Here is a 16,705-nt window from a genome sequence, read left to right on the forward strand (position 1 = left end):
AGCAAATGTGAGTCCAATACGGAAAACCTGTATTACCAATTTGGTTTTGTACGTAGCCAGTAAAGATGGACTTTCTTCTAACTCATAAAGTTGTTAGATCCAATCAATTACAGGCTCAGTCCAATTTTACAACTTGTTTAGGTGATTAGGTTAAAAATTCTATAGGGCTCGTAAGTTGGACCAACACAACAAGCAAAATTATAAAATTACAAATTGAGTTAAACATATATTCATAAAAATCTAGAAGAAAAGAAAGATCTTGTCAGATTTTTTTTTTTTCTCTATAAAATTCGGGTTGGCTCATTCCAAAGCTACTTCGTCGTATTTATGAATATAGGTCTAATCTAATATATAATTCTATGACTTTGATAGTTGTACTAATTTAATTTATGGATTTCATAAAATTTTCAATCCAATGTTCCAAACAAATCTTTAATTGACTTTCCATCCAGTTTGACAAATTTACTGGCCTAACGTATTGACCAACATTTATATAAGTTGGCAGCCTAAAACCTTCCTCCCTGATCTTTCTTCCAATGGGTAATGATTAGACCTAGTTAAAAGCAGAAACCTTTTTCTTGAGGGTTGGTTTGATTTCACCGAGTTCTCAACCCTGCATGAGAAAGGCAATGTATTACTTACTTTTTGACCTCGTGTGTCTGGCAAAAGTCTACCTATGTTCATGCTGATTTCTAACTTAAAATATGTGACCGAATTATATTAAAAAAAAAATATGGACGGCAATAATAACAAGAGCCAGCAAATGTCTGAGAATTGGACTTGTATTTGAATGATGCACCTGATGAAACCAATAGATAATTGGATTTTGGATTATACACTTGGGATTTTCCTTTCTAATATATCATTTAAGTTTGAGATGGCTTTTAAATTCACTTAGGAGGACTTAGCATTGATGATAATCACCTACAACTGTCCAGGACAATACCTGATGTATCTAAGTATACCACAAAATTTGGGGACATCCATGGCCATGTTAGTAATAAAAGGAAAAATGAAACATTCTATGATGTGTCCTCCAAACCTTTACAATATTCGATCTCTCTTGGACCGTGATGCAGCTTTACAAATATCTGAAAGAAATTTACCATCTAACTTTATGACATCCCAGCCATAAAAAAAACATTAATATTCCATGCCTTGAACCAATATATTTATTTATCCAAACTAGCTTCCAACTAGGGGTGACAATTTATGATATGACGAGCAAACAACCTGCTCTAAACAGATTTCAATGTGACATAAATAGGTATCGGTCCTAAATAGATCAACTCTTATAAACCAGTTTATTGAACGTGTTGGGTTCAAATTTAAACCTTTAATCAACCTTTGATCCGATTATAATCCATTTTTAACCCATTTAATAATTGAGTCCATTTAAAATCTATTTTTAGTATATTTAACGCTCAATCTATTTAATCTATTTATGCTATTAAAAATACATCTGATCTGTTTAACTTGATCCAACCTATTTAATAGATGGGTTGCGTGAGCCAAATTGAATTACGTGTATCGAATTTATATTTAAAATGTTAATTTATTTAATAAATAAATTAGATTTGGGTTGATAAATTTTTGATTGGATTTTTATCCAATCCGACCTACATGTGGACGGATTCCAACTCGACACGCAGAAAGAGAGAAACCATAGAGCAGGTGGGGAAGGGAGTGGCTGCTAGCTTAGGTGGGGTGCTATGTTTTTGGTGCTGTCAGACACGAAATCTAGAGCGATCCCCACGAAACCTTTACGCTAACTCCAAGGAGGAGGAGGGTGGCTGACAATGCTGCCTTTTAGCACCGCTGAAGGATCGAACCACCCCACTTGCATGGACCAGTCTGGTTTGGACGAGGCCAACCCTGCCCGCCAGAAGAACGGCATGCGCATGGCGTTGCAGGGACGAACCTTTCTTTTCGCTGCCGTTGGGAACGCTATTTCTCTTGCATGGACCAGGCAAATAAGCCGAGTGCGCCTCCATCACCGTGATATGCTTGATCCAGAGGGGCCCGAGCGGTTTAGAAGAGGACCATCCTCTGCTGCGTTATATTTGGTTGATGGATGGAGACAGAGCGGGTCTTGAGGCCAAGCACGTCTTTAAGGAGGCTAACGGTGCTGCGGACTGGATAGTCGCTTATACGACCAACCACGCAGTGATATCTTGTGGATTCAAAATGAAAATTTGCTTAGAATATTCCGTGATGTTTTATTTTCTAACTTTATTAGGTGTGTTCGGACTCGTGTAATTTAACATGTCCGTCATAGCAAGCAAAGAAAACAAAAAAAACCCGATTGCACCTTGGTGCCAAAGCCGACTCCCCCAAGCACATTCAAGTGACCCAACCAAATGTTGGGGTCTCTGTATTTATCTGACTCTTTCAGCTTTCATCTAAAGCCGCTAAGATGTATTTAAAGAAAAAGAACAAGATAATTCAGAGATTTTGCACTCAAATGACTGGACAAGATCAAGTTGGGGTCATTCTCGGTCAATGTTCATAGTTACAGTTATAAAACATCAAAATACAAGTTTTCTTTATATATAAAGGGAAAGTTTGTACAAAGCGTTGTGTAGTTTTTTGGATAATGCTTGCTATCATGTGAAAGTTTTTTCTTCTAGTAAATTGTAATGGTAGAAAATATTGTAGTGGATGGGGAAGAGGTCTAAAAATTAATTTGTGTACATACATATATAGGAATAAGCATGTAAATTAAGTGAGCAAGTCTTTAAAATAATAAAAACCATAACTAGAATAAGAAGTCGCACTAAGCGAAGATAAAGAGCTGAAAGTTGATTGGTGAGATGATATGAGCAAGTGCAACAAAGATCTACCCATCACATGAAGGATGGAAAAAAGTAGAGGAATGGGAAAGCAAAATGGTAATCCGATGTCACAATGAGGAAGAACATCATAGTTTACCTTTTGAATTGATAATAATATTTGTTTACTTAATTTATTTTTCAGTCAATCTATTTTCAATTAAGAATCTATTTAGATGATTAGACTGAAAATTTTATTGAGTTTATAGATTAGGCCAGTACAGCCAATAAAATTATAGGGTTACATGCTGGACTAAGCCTATATTTAAGCAGGTAGAAATAACTTTGAAGTGGAACAATCTGAATCCCATAGGAAAAAAAAATAATTTTTTTTTTTATTATCGTTTATAGCTTTAAGGCAAGGGGTGGAGGTTCATTTTGAAAGGCATTGACCTGTCTTCCAAATCCTTATTACTCAATATCCCGGTTCGCAAGCATTTGATTCGATCTATCGAGGGAGATGGATTTCAACCTAGCTAGGTATAAGATGGAGTCACGAACAGTTGCAGCAAATGGACGAAGGCGATCTAGTTCTAGAAAATGGATACTTGGTCTTAAATATTTCCATGTGTTATGTAGTAATTGAGGATCGATGCAGTACATTGAGGAGTGCCAGGATAAGTTCACATGATATTTGGCTGTTCTCTGAGCACCACCACATCAGCATTCGTTTAAAAGTAAGAAACGTGAATTGGGGGAGGGGGGGGGGGACCTCTAGTTTTTTCTTTCAACTAGCTTTGCCCGATCGCACCCTTGAACTCTTTTCCCTTCGCCTTAGTTTGTATTGTTTGAAACGGAGAGCAGCGGCCGTATACGATATCACTGCCGTAAAGGCTAAGCCAACCCAATTAAACCTCTTCTTTTTGGGTGTGATTTCCAACCATAGACCCCACTCATTAATGCACCAGGGGTAGTTTAAAAGGAGGCAGCAGCAGCCATCCATCCACCAGCAGTCTGAAAAGGTTCGAGCCATTCAGACAAAGACGAGAGCCGAGGGGTTGTCAAAAACAAAAAGAAAAAGGTGGGTCCTGCTCCCAACTGCAACTCATGTGCTTCCATTCATTGCCTTTTCCCTGTTCCAAACTTCCTTTTTTCTCCTTCCCTTTCGCTCCTTTCACACACGCATCCATGCCTTCATTAACTAATACTTCATCAACCCCAAGTTTTATTGTATTAGAGGGCAAATGTTTCTCAAATACCATAGGCTATGTCGAACTCTTTTTTGGTCTAATAAAAGCTTATATATCTGCATTTATGTTTTGGGGAATTCAAACAACTTGGCGTTGCAAAGGTTGGGCCTACATGTTAGTAACATTGGAACAAATGAAAAAAAACAAGTGCAAGACTAATCAAAGGATGGCGACATGAGCGATGAGGACCCAAGGGTTGAAACAAAGGTGGCGAGCCAAATTACAACCGTCCCACGTGAAAGGCGGGCCACTTTGGGCGGAGTTGTAGCTTTCCTCTACCTACATTGTCCGCGAGGACCCATTAAAGCGAACATTAGGAGGCATTGAGAGGAAGGAAAGGAAGTCTTGATGCGTGGTGCCAAAAGAAGTAAAAGTAATGAAAGCCGTGCTCGGATGTAGGAAAGGCAACGATGACGAGAAGAGTTGAATTTTGTTTTCTATTGGGTGGGCAATGTGCATTGTATGAGTCATGAAATATTGGATGAGCTCTTCAGCTGATCCCCATGAAATGCTATCCCAAGGAGACCCAAAGCGGTTCTATGGCAGAGGAGTATGGATTAGAGCTGATCATATGCTGGGCCTCGGACATATTTTAGTTCGACTTTAGGTTGGATCTATTTAAAATTTGATTTTTTTTTGCGCCTAAATCTAGCCCATGATTAGCTTTAGCATAGATATACGACAATTAGCCTCCTTTTCGTTGTATGTACATGTCATCATGGATTAGTTTAATAATCAAAAGAGGATTTTTACTCAAATAAAAATGAAAAATAACTTTAAAAAGACAAATTCAAATAGATACGATAAAACTTGATATGATTATAAATAAGAGAAATATATTAAATGGCATGTGCAGCATGGCCTCGATTCCTTTCAAAGTTTAGGGCATAGTAATCCTACGGCCTAAGATAAGCTTAGTGCCTTAAAAAAAAGTTCCATGAACTTAAGAATGTGCATGTCATCCTATTCAAAAATTCCTGGAAAAGTTATTTTGACCAACCTTTCTGAGTAAAGTTTTTTAGGCCTTCTTGAGAAATAATAAACCAATTTTGACTAGCATTCGGAAATGCTCTTATGTCACCTAATTGTCGCAAACAGGGAAGTTAATGGTTTTTAATTTCTTTTTTTCCTTTCAAGAAAAGAAGCTTTTGGACTTTGTGTGGAGAGAGAGAGAGAGAGAGAGAGTAGGGATAAAGGTTATTCATGAAAGAATACATAGCAAATTAAGGGTCAATAAAGTAGCTTTCGAGAGGACCACGCAAAGGTAACAAAAAAAGGCAGAACAGAAACCAACAAGCTCGGTGATTACCATCTTTTCTTTCTTCAACGACTTGCGATGGCCAGAGGAGGCCATTTGTTCATCTCTAAAGCAATCTATTTCTCCTTAAAAGCTTAAAAAGGAGCAGAGAACATTACTCGATACATCTAGCTGAAACACGTTTGTGAGGTTGGTTATATATTTGAAAGGGCACTGTGCACAACTTTCCAATCCTTTCTCTTTTTTAAGCCTCCTTCGTCATCTCAGTTGGACTTTCTATCCTTGTCCTGCCCCACATGCAGCTTTTCTTTCTCAACAAAAGCTTAGAAGGAACGTTTCCGCAACCATGTTTTTTTATTATAAACTATCGACCAGTTAAACATGATATCAGAGATTTACAAAGAAACCTAGCAGTTTTCCGTAGCTTTTTTGATAGTGATGTAGCTGGCTATGCTCATAAGCGAGCAATATGAGCAGCCGACTTACTAAAAAAAAAAAAAACCTAGCCATGTAGAACCTAAAAAAAAGGATAAATTATTGATCTATTGTTTATTAATTATCCAAAATTAATATAAGAGGCATTAACAGTAGACGAGGGCAATGATATCATTGATTCAAATGGCCAATGAATATTTTATAGATAACTAGTCATAAAAATTATGAAGTTCTCATATAACTCATGAATAGTAATACTCGAGCAATTTGATTATTGAGAAATTGAAAGATTAAGTCAATGAAAAACTCATGAACAATTCAAATTTTTTTAGTAATTCACGTTATACTAGCATTATTGTCCCTTAGTGCACTAAATTAAGCTACCCCTCTATTGCCCCCCAATAAATGACAACTTATCCGTACAGGTCATTTGCAAATGAGGCTGTTGCTATTCCTTGATTTTTTTTAGAAGATCTTGAAAAATTATAAATTAGAATTCTAAGTCAAGTGCTTGGGGGATAACAAAATCAGGATGTGAACTCGCAGCCTCCTCCCCCATGGACGAGTAGGGGTAAAATCACTAGTTTATAGCCTACTTTATGGATTTGTATAATCTTTTTATTATAATTATAAAAATATTCTCATATTTTTTTAAAAAATAGATGCATGCATAACCATACAAACATGAATATGTACACACATATATACGTATGTATGGATGCAAACTAGGTGACGCATCAATAACCACATGCATTCTAGGTTCAAGTCTTAAGAAATGTATCGTCAAGTAATTTGATTTTTTCGACTTATCTATTCTAGAAAAATATTTGGTACGGAGCTCAAATCTTGATGGCAGCATCGTCATTATATTTTTCAAACATTCTTTTCCTCTATCTCTCTTTCAAAAAAAAAATAAGTCGCTAACTTATTGGAGAAATTTATTTATTTTTAGAACACCTACATTTCCTCACAATAATAAAACAATTTAATGTTTAGAATTTTAAATTTTTTTAAAAATATATATATTTTTGAAAAAAAGGGCCAATCTCGCTAAGGCCGTCCTACTTGCGAGGGAATCCAAGTCGAGCAGACGTTGCTTCTATAGTTTGCCTCCTTCAGCCTCAAAAAGAAAGAAAAAAAAAAGCAACTGGTACGATATAGTGATCATCTAATGATCAGTAATTATGAAACATAACAGTTCCATCAACCTACGGTAACGACTGTTATAACACTATAATGCCGTTACTTTGAAGTTTGAGCTAAAAAGAAAGAAAGAGATGACCGACGACCATGGGCACCCTTTTGGGGGCACCCAAAAGGAAGAGGCTTAGCGTATGCTTCATCACAAACTGGAAAAGGTGGCGTCGTTTGGTAGGTCCCACCCTACTTTAACGACCAGCAGAACTTTCCACGCCTTTTGAGTCAAATCCAGCTCTTTATTTCTTCCTTTCTCTCCTTCCTTCTTTCTTTGCCCTTTTCCCTTTCGTCAATGAAAACACTCAAAACTATTCTGTCCGCTCCGACCTTTCTCCTCGTCGTTTCCAATCTTTTCTTTCTGTTGGGAATCATGAGCCATGTGAAAACGTGAGACCTGGGTACCTCCTCCTCTCTCTCTCTCTCTTCATACTTCTTACCCTAACGGTCAATTTCTGCATCACGTGAGGAGCAGGCTCTGGAATTTCAGAATTTAACCCCAAAAAAAGTCTCATTAATCCCAATCAATTCGACGACCGATCAAATTAAACGTAGCACGTTATGACAAAACTATATTTTTATGATAATACATTTTGTATATTACAAAAATAATTCATGGTGGTTTCACTGCAAATGGTCAATTTACTTTAAATTATTTTATTTTATAAAATTTTTAGAATAGTTCCTATGTGCCCTCCCTTCTTCTCCATCTAAATAATGCTTGGCGAGATCCTTAAATCTTAGGTATATAGGTTTTGAAAATTCAATTTAGTCATATAATTCATCGCAAACAATTAAATCCACTTCATATTTGTATCAAGCTCAAGTCTTTTCTGTGTTAGAGAATTTCCCAACTGGATCAATGAGCACCTTCTCGTTGCACTCTAGCTTAGAGAAAAGTATATTTCAATTCCTTCAACTTTTTTTTTTGAAAAAAAAACTTTACCTCTAATTTTTTTTCTTTCAATTAACACTTTGAAGTTATTTTTCAGCTGCTTCCACCATGTGACAGCTGGCAGGCGCTCTTGCTTCCAAAATACCTAGGCTCCCTAATTAGAGTAGGGGCCATTTTGGTGTGAAAAGGAGACTAGGGGTCACAAAAGGCCTGCTGGTAATAGGGCGAAATAAGGGGAATTGGGGTGCTAGGGTTGACCGGCAGCTTGTTGCAGGTACCTAGATACGGGGAGGCAATGGAAAATGCATATCTTTATTTTTTAATATTTTACCATATCTGAAATGTTTGAATAGCTTTGTTGGTGTGGTCACTCCTTGCGTGAGACCCACCTCTGAGTTAATCCCAAAAAAATCTTGGGACACGGAGGCCTACGAAAAATGAAAAATTAGAATGGGCTTTGTTTCCACCGGGATGGTACATATTTGAAATGCACGGATGTCGATTAAATTCGGAGACCGGATGCTCCACTTTTGGATGCTTTCGATGGGAGCGCTACTGGTTCGCTAGTACCGAGGTGGCACTCGAGTGACGTACTTATACATGGGTGTTGATCCCAGTAAGAGGAGCCCACGGGTCGGAAAGGGTACGCGAAAATTTGCGGCCTGCATCGAACATTCCCTGGTAGAAGGATGACCCAGTGGGGGCTACTACGCGGGTGAGGTTGCCTCTCCCCCCTCCTATTTTTTCACCCAAAAAAAAAGGAAGAGAAAAAAAAGAAATAGAGAAGAATAGAAAGGTAGGGTGCTGCTTTGTTGAACGACCGAATAATTGATTGTATCCAGATTTATCTAAAATTTTAGTATATTATTTTCGGCATTGAGAACAACAAATTGAATAATTTGGACCGTTAAAAAAATTTCTCTATTAATTATTTCAATCATCAACACTTGATGAGATTTATTTTCTGTTTTATTATTTATTGTTGAAATCTGTCTGATTGGTGATGAATGTTTTTATTGTGAAAGCCAAGATTTAATTTTGTTGATATTTGTATAGCTTTTAATTGAACTAGAAAGGATCTATTATAATCCCATTATTCTAAATAGTGAAAGTTTTTGGCTGGACTAGGTCCCATAGTTTTTTTCCTTCACATAGAAGAGTTTTCCATATTAAAAATTGTGTTATCTCTTGTTTCTGGATTACTTGATTATTTTTCCTGTTAATTGCTTGAGTAGATCATAATGATTATTATTGCTTGGTGAGTGATATCCTATTTAATTATACAAAGAGGGAAAAGAAGTTTGTGACATCATTATTTTTTTATCACATTTTTTTCCAACAAAGTGGTATCAGAACATGTTGCTAGTAGCTTAATTTTTCTTGTGTTGATTAAATGGAAGAGTATTCAGGTGGCAGTATGGTTAAACTCACATTTTCTAATTATTCAATTTTGAAGCTCTGAATGGAAGATTTACTATTTTGCAAAGATTTGTATGATCCTATTGAAGGAGATAGCGCCGAACCAAGTAACAAAACTCGACAAAAGTAGGAGAAAATGAATAGAACATCCTTGTGGTGTAGATGTGGATGCTTTCTTGGCCGACACGCTGTTGGGTGTCAAGTTGTATAAAAAGAGCGGAGACTTTTACCACGGAGTCCCTCACTAAGGCGTATAGGCCAATGTGCCTTGGATGTGGTCGTATAGGCCATCTATCAGGAGGCGGATAAATTATACCCTATATCATTCTGCAGTGCACCATGCCAATCATCTTATCTTGTTCCTATAGATCTTATTCATCATACGCTCGTTTTGGATTACCACCCTGTCACATCGTCTCAAATTGTTTTTGTGGTGCATATGGTGTAGGATATAAATTCTTCAAAAGTGTAAGACTTGTAAAATTTGAAGATTTGAAGTGCGAGAAGTAATGGACTGTCTCAACCACAAATTATATTCAGGATTGCTAAGAGTTGAAGATTTAAATGACTCATTTGGCTTGCGGAAAAAAGGAGGTGGGAAAGTATGATCAATAGAAAAATAAAGAAAGACTTCAAATTTGATTGGAGTTTTCATAGAAGAAAGATAAGAAAGTAGTATTTCCATAGGAATAAAAGTATCCCGTTTCATGAGAAGGAAATATATGTTGGACATGGAAAAATTCAATTCCCACAAGTTGAGAATGGGGATAATTTTTTTTTTCTTCAAATATGCCCTTAAACTTTTAGATAAAATGAGATAAGGTCTTTTTTTTAATTAAAGACATAATAGATATTTTATATTTTTTTTCAAAATAGTAGATAGTCAACCAAATATAAGCTACTATAGAATATGTCATTTTTCCATAGTTAACCAAACATGCAAAAATTACTTTTCAAGCATCATATACCCAAGTGTCTGCTTCTCAGAAAAAATATTCCAATAACAAAAAAATCTTTTCGCGAACCAAACTAGTCGTTAAAGAACGAGGGATCTCGGTGGATTAAAAAGAGAAAAGCTTGAACTAGGTTCCTAGCAATAAATATATACCAGGAGATCGTAGCGATTCCTTCAATGTTTTGAGTTCTGATTAGCCTAGTACTTTAAATTTTAGGCGGCAATGTTGCAAATGCCTATATTAGTTTTTTTTTCCCGGAGGATAGAAGTATTATATATTTCTCATATATTTATATCCATGAGAGTCAAAGTATAAAAAATCCAATAGCTAGGTTGGAATAGTAGAAACAGAGCCTCATAGTGTGGGCACATCCTACAATCATGCTATCCCTTGCCATAAGCATGTGGGACTCCGTCGTCTCCTCTTGTGCAAAACTTCTAACAAAAACTCAATTTTGATTTCTCATATTTTTATAAATAACATGTTTTTATTGCTTTAGATTTTGCTTTTTTGTGAAGGACAAAAAAATTGCATTCACTTAAAATGGGAGTACATTTTTAGTACAAATAAATAAATAGTAAAATAAGTTTCTAACTACATTGAATCACAACCATTCGGCTTCTCCTAGCTGCAAAAACCAAATAATTGGCACAATGATCTCAACATGGGTTGCCATCATATATCAACTAGAATGGAACGCATGAATAAACGTGGTTTTTTATTTTTTATTTTTTTTAATATGGCGCTTATTTTTACTAGAATATGAACTAATAAGTGCTAGGTTACAATAGGACACTGTAGGCACAATATGATACACCTTTGTTTATTTTTATTTTTGGTAAGGCATGTGTCTTTTTTAACAAAAAAATCGTAATAAATTATTTATGATATAAGCTATTTAAAAATAAAGCCTGTGATATTCTGATTAAAAGCCTAACCCCCGGATCCCAGCACCATGGGTTCTCTTCTCGTCTCGACCGTTGACAAAAATCTCACCAGAGTCGGGCCTTTTCTTCTCGTTTTATCCCAAACTGCGTCTCCCCGACCTTCATACCCCCCTCTCTCTTGCCACAGATAACACGGGGCGGATCGTAGTTGGTGAGCCGGTGAGTCCGTTTCTTTTTTTTGGGATCCCTCGGAGAATTTTTCTTTGGTTTCAATAATGTGGGTTTATAAGTTATAACCTCTCCATTTATTCTTTTAATTTATTTATTTATCTTCTTTTGTCACTTGGTTCATTTGGATCATAAAAACTAGTATATTAAATTTTCAATCAAAGAAAAATAGAACAACATGTCATAGCTTATTAGCTCTGCAGAAGTTTAGTCATGTCATTGAATCTTAGCGAGGTCTACTTTACTTACTCTTCTTTTCCCCTTTTTTTGGTTTTCTATTCCGATATATATATATATATATATATAGTTGTTGTGGCTGTTGGGCTGGCTATTGTTTCATCAATCCATCGTAACGAAAAATCAGCCCGTATCAATCAACAGAATTTGTTAATAATTAGTTATGATCATAAGATACATAATAACACAGGATATTAATCTATTAGATATTCTATTATATTAAATATTTAATAATATTAAAAAAATATTAAATACACATATAAAATACAAGTAAATTGATATTTTATATTAAATTTTAATTTATTCTAATCTAATTTTATTATTATGTGTATATATTGAGATTAGGAAAGGCTAATCTTCACTTTTTTTTCCCTTCTTTGATTGTTAGAGGTTGACTTCAAACCCTTCAACCTTTTATCTAAGTGGCAAGAGATAATATAATCTAAATAATTTAATCCATAACATTATATTTATCATATCATGGTGTTATTATGATTTATTTTTGTCGATCTGGTGACTTTTTTTTTTGGTTTCATGGATGGTTGAAGTTTTACAACGCCGAATTACATGACGGGATAAAAGAATGTACCCTTAAGAAAACACTTACGGCTCGTTTGGTTCGCGGGAAGTATTTTCCCTCCTAGGAATATCATTCCTGGGAATCAGATTCCTAGAAAGAGGATACCTAGGAAAGTACTTTTGGCATGTTTGGTTAACCATGGGAAAGTGACAAATTTCCAAAGTGCTTATGTTTGGTTGACCATCCACTTTCCTAGAAAAGTTAAGTATAATTCCTATTATGCCCTTAATAAAAATTAGGTCTTTAATGCCTCTTTAATGCTTCTTTAATGCTAAAGGGTCTTTTTGGGAAAAAATAAAAAAGGAGTGATTCCCACCTCATGGGAAAGTAACTTTCCCATGTTTCTCATGGGAAAGACTTTCCCATGAAATGTGGGAATCATATTCCCATGGGAATACAACTTTCCCATCTCTCTCCTTTGAAAACTCCAACCAAACAAGAGGCATTTCATTACTTTCCCGTTGACCACACTTTCCCCCCTCCTTTTCCTGCGAACCAAACGAGCCCAATGGGTGGGAAACACGGATGGTCAGGTATGCCTAACACAAGGAAACATCGAGTATTCAGTGGTGTGTAGTCGTATAGAAATTATATGGCTGGCATCAAATGAACATAAGTAATAATCATTGGACCAATGGAAATACTTTGAGGTGTAACGGACATTCGTGTACATGTCGATCTTTTTACAGTGCGTTAGCATCATCTGATTTACTGTCTGAATCCTGTATGCAACTTTGAAGAGCTTAATGTGGCTTGCATTGCACATAGACATTTGTGACTTTTGTGAGTGAATCTTGTCTACTAATTTGATTTTTACCCGCTCGGGATCTAGATTGTTTGCATACAATCCAATAACGGACCACAATGTGGACTCTATTCTCGATTTATAGATCTAGACCTGGCAAAATTGAGACACGATGGAACGAAAAAACCAACTAGAAATGGCTCAATATCTCTAGTCGAATCTAACATGGTCAAATTCAACCCAAACGTGACTTAAAATGGGCCTTTAACTTAACGGAGAAAAGAAAATGGGCCAGGCCCCATTCTGGATGGATGTGATCCCAATTTATCATATAAATCGGGATCACAAAATATTTAGTACATAAACATTATCTTAATTCTTTTGTATATACTAGCTTCGGATTTATGAACTAAACCCGGGTGACCTAATACATGGTCTAGCGCATGATCCTGGACTCTCATATTTCTGACAAACAGGTTACCAAAAGACGAACACATGAATTTGGATTTAGTATGTCGGGCAAGGAATTATGGTCTCAATGATCCAATACATAAACTTGACTCGGACTTCCGAGTGAGTTTGCAAAGAGGTGAGGTTTTGCGTCCTACTGCTTGTGGCCACTTGCCAAAAACCTTTCCAATTATGCTTCTCCATACCTATATTCTTTAATTTTCCTCTTTTTAGCCCATGATGGCATATCGTTCACAGCAAGATATACCATACCGTATCGAACCAAACAGTATGAGACTACTATACAATACTAGTTCAGTATACAATACGGCATACCGATATGAGGGGTGTACCGGCACTTGGTACGTCGAACTGGCTCTAGTATCGAGCATATCGATATAGTAATAGAATGGCAACGATACAGAGCCAGATACTAAGATGGTGTATTTTGGTTCACAGTGAAGTTACTGGTACAAACCACCATTTCTCTCGGCAAGTGTGACAATATTATTTTTAAAATCATTATAAGAGATACGAGAAAAACATCTCTATTTATATATGTCTATACATATTAATAGAAAAGCCTCAAGTTAGCCACGAGGCTACTAAATTCTTTGAACAAAAAAATGATTTGGAATACTTTCTTCGAGTCAATTCGGTTCAATTCAGTCGAATCGAGTAACTAATAGGAAGATTCAAAATAGACATGTGTAGTATACGATCGAGTCAAGTTGGGTCAAGACAAAATTTATGAATTATGGACCCAACTGAAATGTGGATTGGGTCTAATATTTGAACCCGACCCACCCCGCCGGATCTTTAAGGAAGGATTGAGTCGGATCGGGTCAAGTCTAATGGGTCAACCCAATCTATTTGTAGCCTTAATTCCAGGTAGAGCTAGATAAGGTTTTGGAGCAAAATCGATTACATATAGCACTAAGTACAAACTGCAAGTTCCAAAGACCATAATTTTTCCATACAATATCTATTTTTAGTATATTAGATGACAAAAAGCTCCCAACAAGCACTACTAGATGTATCTTCTAATCCAAGATGAATTAGCTAATCTAGCAGAAGACAAAGTTGTTATAGAAGTCAAAATTTAGCTTTAAATTTTTTTTAACCTTTTTGTAATTATTTTTAATAGTCATAATCTTTTAGGGTAAGTTATAATCTCTTCTAACTAGATGAGGAATTTAACTAAATTTTTATAAGAATGGACCTTACTAATATAGATATAAGATATATGTAACATTTGTATTTATTCTTAATAAAAATAAAAGGATTTACAACCTTGCTCCCAAAAATTTTTATCTTTTTTTATAATTTTTATTTTGAGATATTTAAGTTGAGCAGGCAAAGAAAATTCTTTCTTCTTCTTGATGAAATCTATTTTTGTAGCCATACGTTAATATCTTTTTGCACATTATATATGCTTTGCTACATGAGAACTATCTATTTCTCTAAATCTCTCCATATATTGAATGGATAGGAGAGATAAACAACCCCTCTCAATTCAAAGTGAAAAAGAGAAACATCGATCCTTTCTTTGACTTGAATTTGTACCTCTTCCTACATGGATGTAATTTGGATTGTTTCAAGTCTAGATTGATCATGCTAGCACAACTAATAAAAACCCAACCTTAGCTTGATTTGAACCATTACTTTAAGAATCAAATAGGAATGCACTCCAAACCTGAATTTTTAAATTCAAGTACAAATTTGATCATGTTATATGAGTTTTGTTGAGTTATATAGATTCAAGTGAGACTTATCTTTAGTTAATTAACCTAAAGTTCACTAGTGAGCACTTGCTCAAATGATATCATCCCTGCCACTTAGCCAAAGGCAACCCCTGAAAAAAAGAAAAGAGAGATTTTGCCAGGCTATTAACTTTTCCAAGTTATTTTAGATTGACTGAGACTTAGGTGGGAAAGGTGGAGACTAGTCCCCCTTTATCTAAAAGAAACTAAACCTAGATCCAACCTCAACCAAAAATTTAATCCAAAAATAGATTTTGCTAGGTCATAACAAGTTTGTCAAGTTATTTTAGGTTCAGTGAGACTTGATTTGTAAAAGCAGTTTATAATTTTGTACAATGAAATTTTCTTCAATGTTTTTTAAAGTTTGTTCAAAAAGCATATTTCAAATAATTTCGTAGCAATTTTTAATTTCTTACTTATACAACAGACGGGCCCTTAGGAGACCATTTTGATGACTAATTATGATATATTAGTATGATGTTTTCTTATTGAATCAAGTTTTTTGAAAATATATTATTTGTATAGAAATTGTTGATGATTATTCAAAAATGTATAACTACATCTCATTATTTTTTTAGATATTGGAAGAAATCAATGCTAGTTTGGTGAGAGGGTTGAATGAAAGAAAAGTATACTAATGGATGGATAGATATTGTTACTAAATAATGATAAAATTGGGTGTTCAAGATATATTGCAGGCGGAAAAAATAGTTTAGTGTTCAATATTCTCTGAAATTGTAAAAAATGGGTTCATTTAGGACATCAAAATATTACATTCGGGGTAAAGACCACCTCTCACATATGTAATTTTGATTTAATATAACTGTTTAGTAAAGATTACAAATTTTCTTACAGTTATATGTATAAATGATAAAGGAAATGTTAACATACCCAAATGAGGAGCAGTAGCGGATTCACAAAGAATAGATTACTTTTTTAGGATGACAATTTTTATATTTGTTGATGTCAAAATAATAATAAAAATAATATTTTTTAGGAGGAAATTTATCGCTATTTAATTGGGATCTATGTCTATTCCAAAATCAAAATGTACAATGAAATAATCAGTGCATACTTATGGACAATCAAAATCCAATAAATCAAATCCCTATATTTATTTATAAAAGTATCCATCTAAAGCAATGCATAAATGGAGGAAAAACATAGACAGGAAAAAATAAAGTACAATAACTTGTTAATATAGATAAAACATTAACAGATTGAACTTCTACGATATATAACAGACAGAGCAAAACCTACAGCTCTCAAAATAAGAATTAGATTTTATTATGATTCCTACTAAATCCAAAGATGTGTTTGGATTAAAATTCTCTTGTTGGTCATCCTTGGGCAAACTTTTTGTTCAAGACAACAAGCTAAGAGCATCACCATGAGCCCATTGCCTTCTTGATGTTGCTTCGAAATGATTAACATGATTACAGCAGGGGTGATAATTATTCCTTCATCCTTTTGTCCTTCGACCACCATGCTATAATAGTGAATAATGGATTTATAAATCATGAGCATGCTTCAATAGATAATTGAAATCAAATGAGCAAGTTAATGGATAAATGGATTGATCAAATGGTCATCTTGACCACGCTCGACAATCTTTTTTTATATGATGATTGGAAATT

The sequence above is a fragment of the Phoenix dactylifera genome, chromosome 2 (genome assembly GCF_051530095.1).
Source record: "Phoenix dactylifera cultivar Ajwa chromosome 2, Ajwa_hap1_PhDact_Kaust_v1.1, whole genome shotgun sequence".
Lineage (NCBI taxonomy): Eukaryota > Viridiplantae > Streptophyta > Magnoliopsida > Arecales > Arecaceae > Phoenix > Phoenix dactylifera.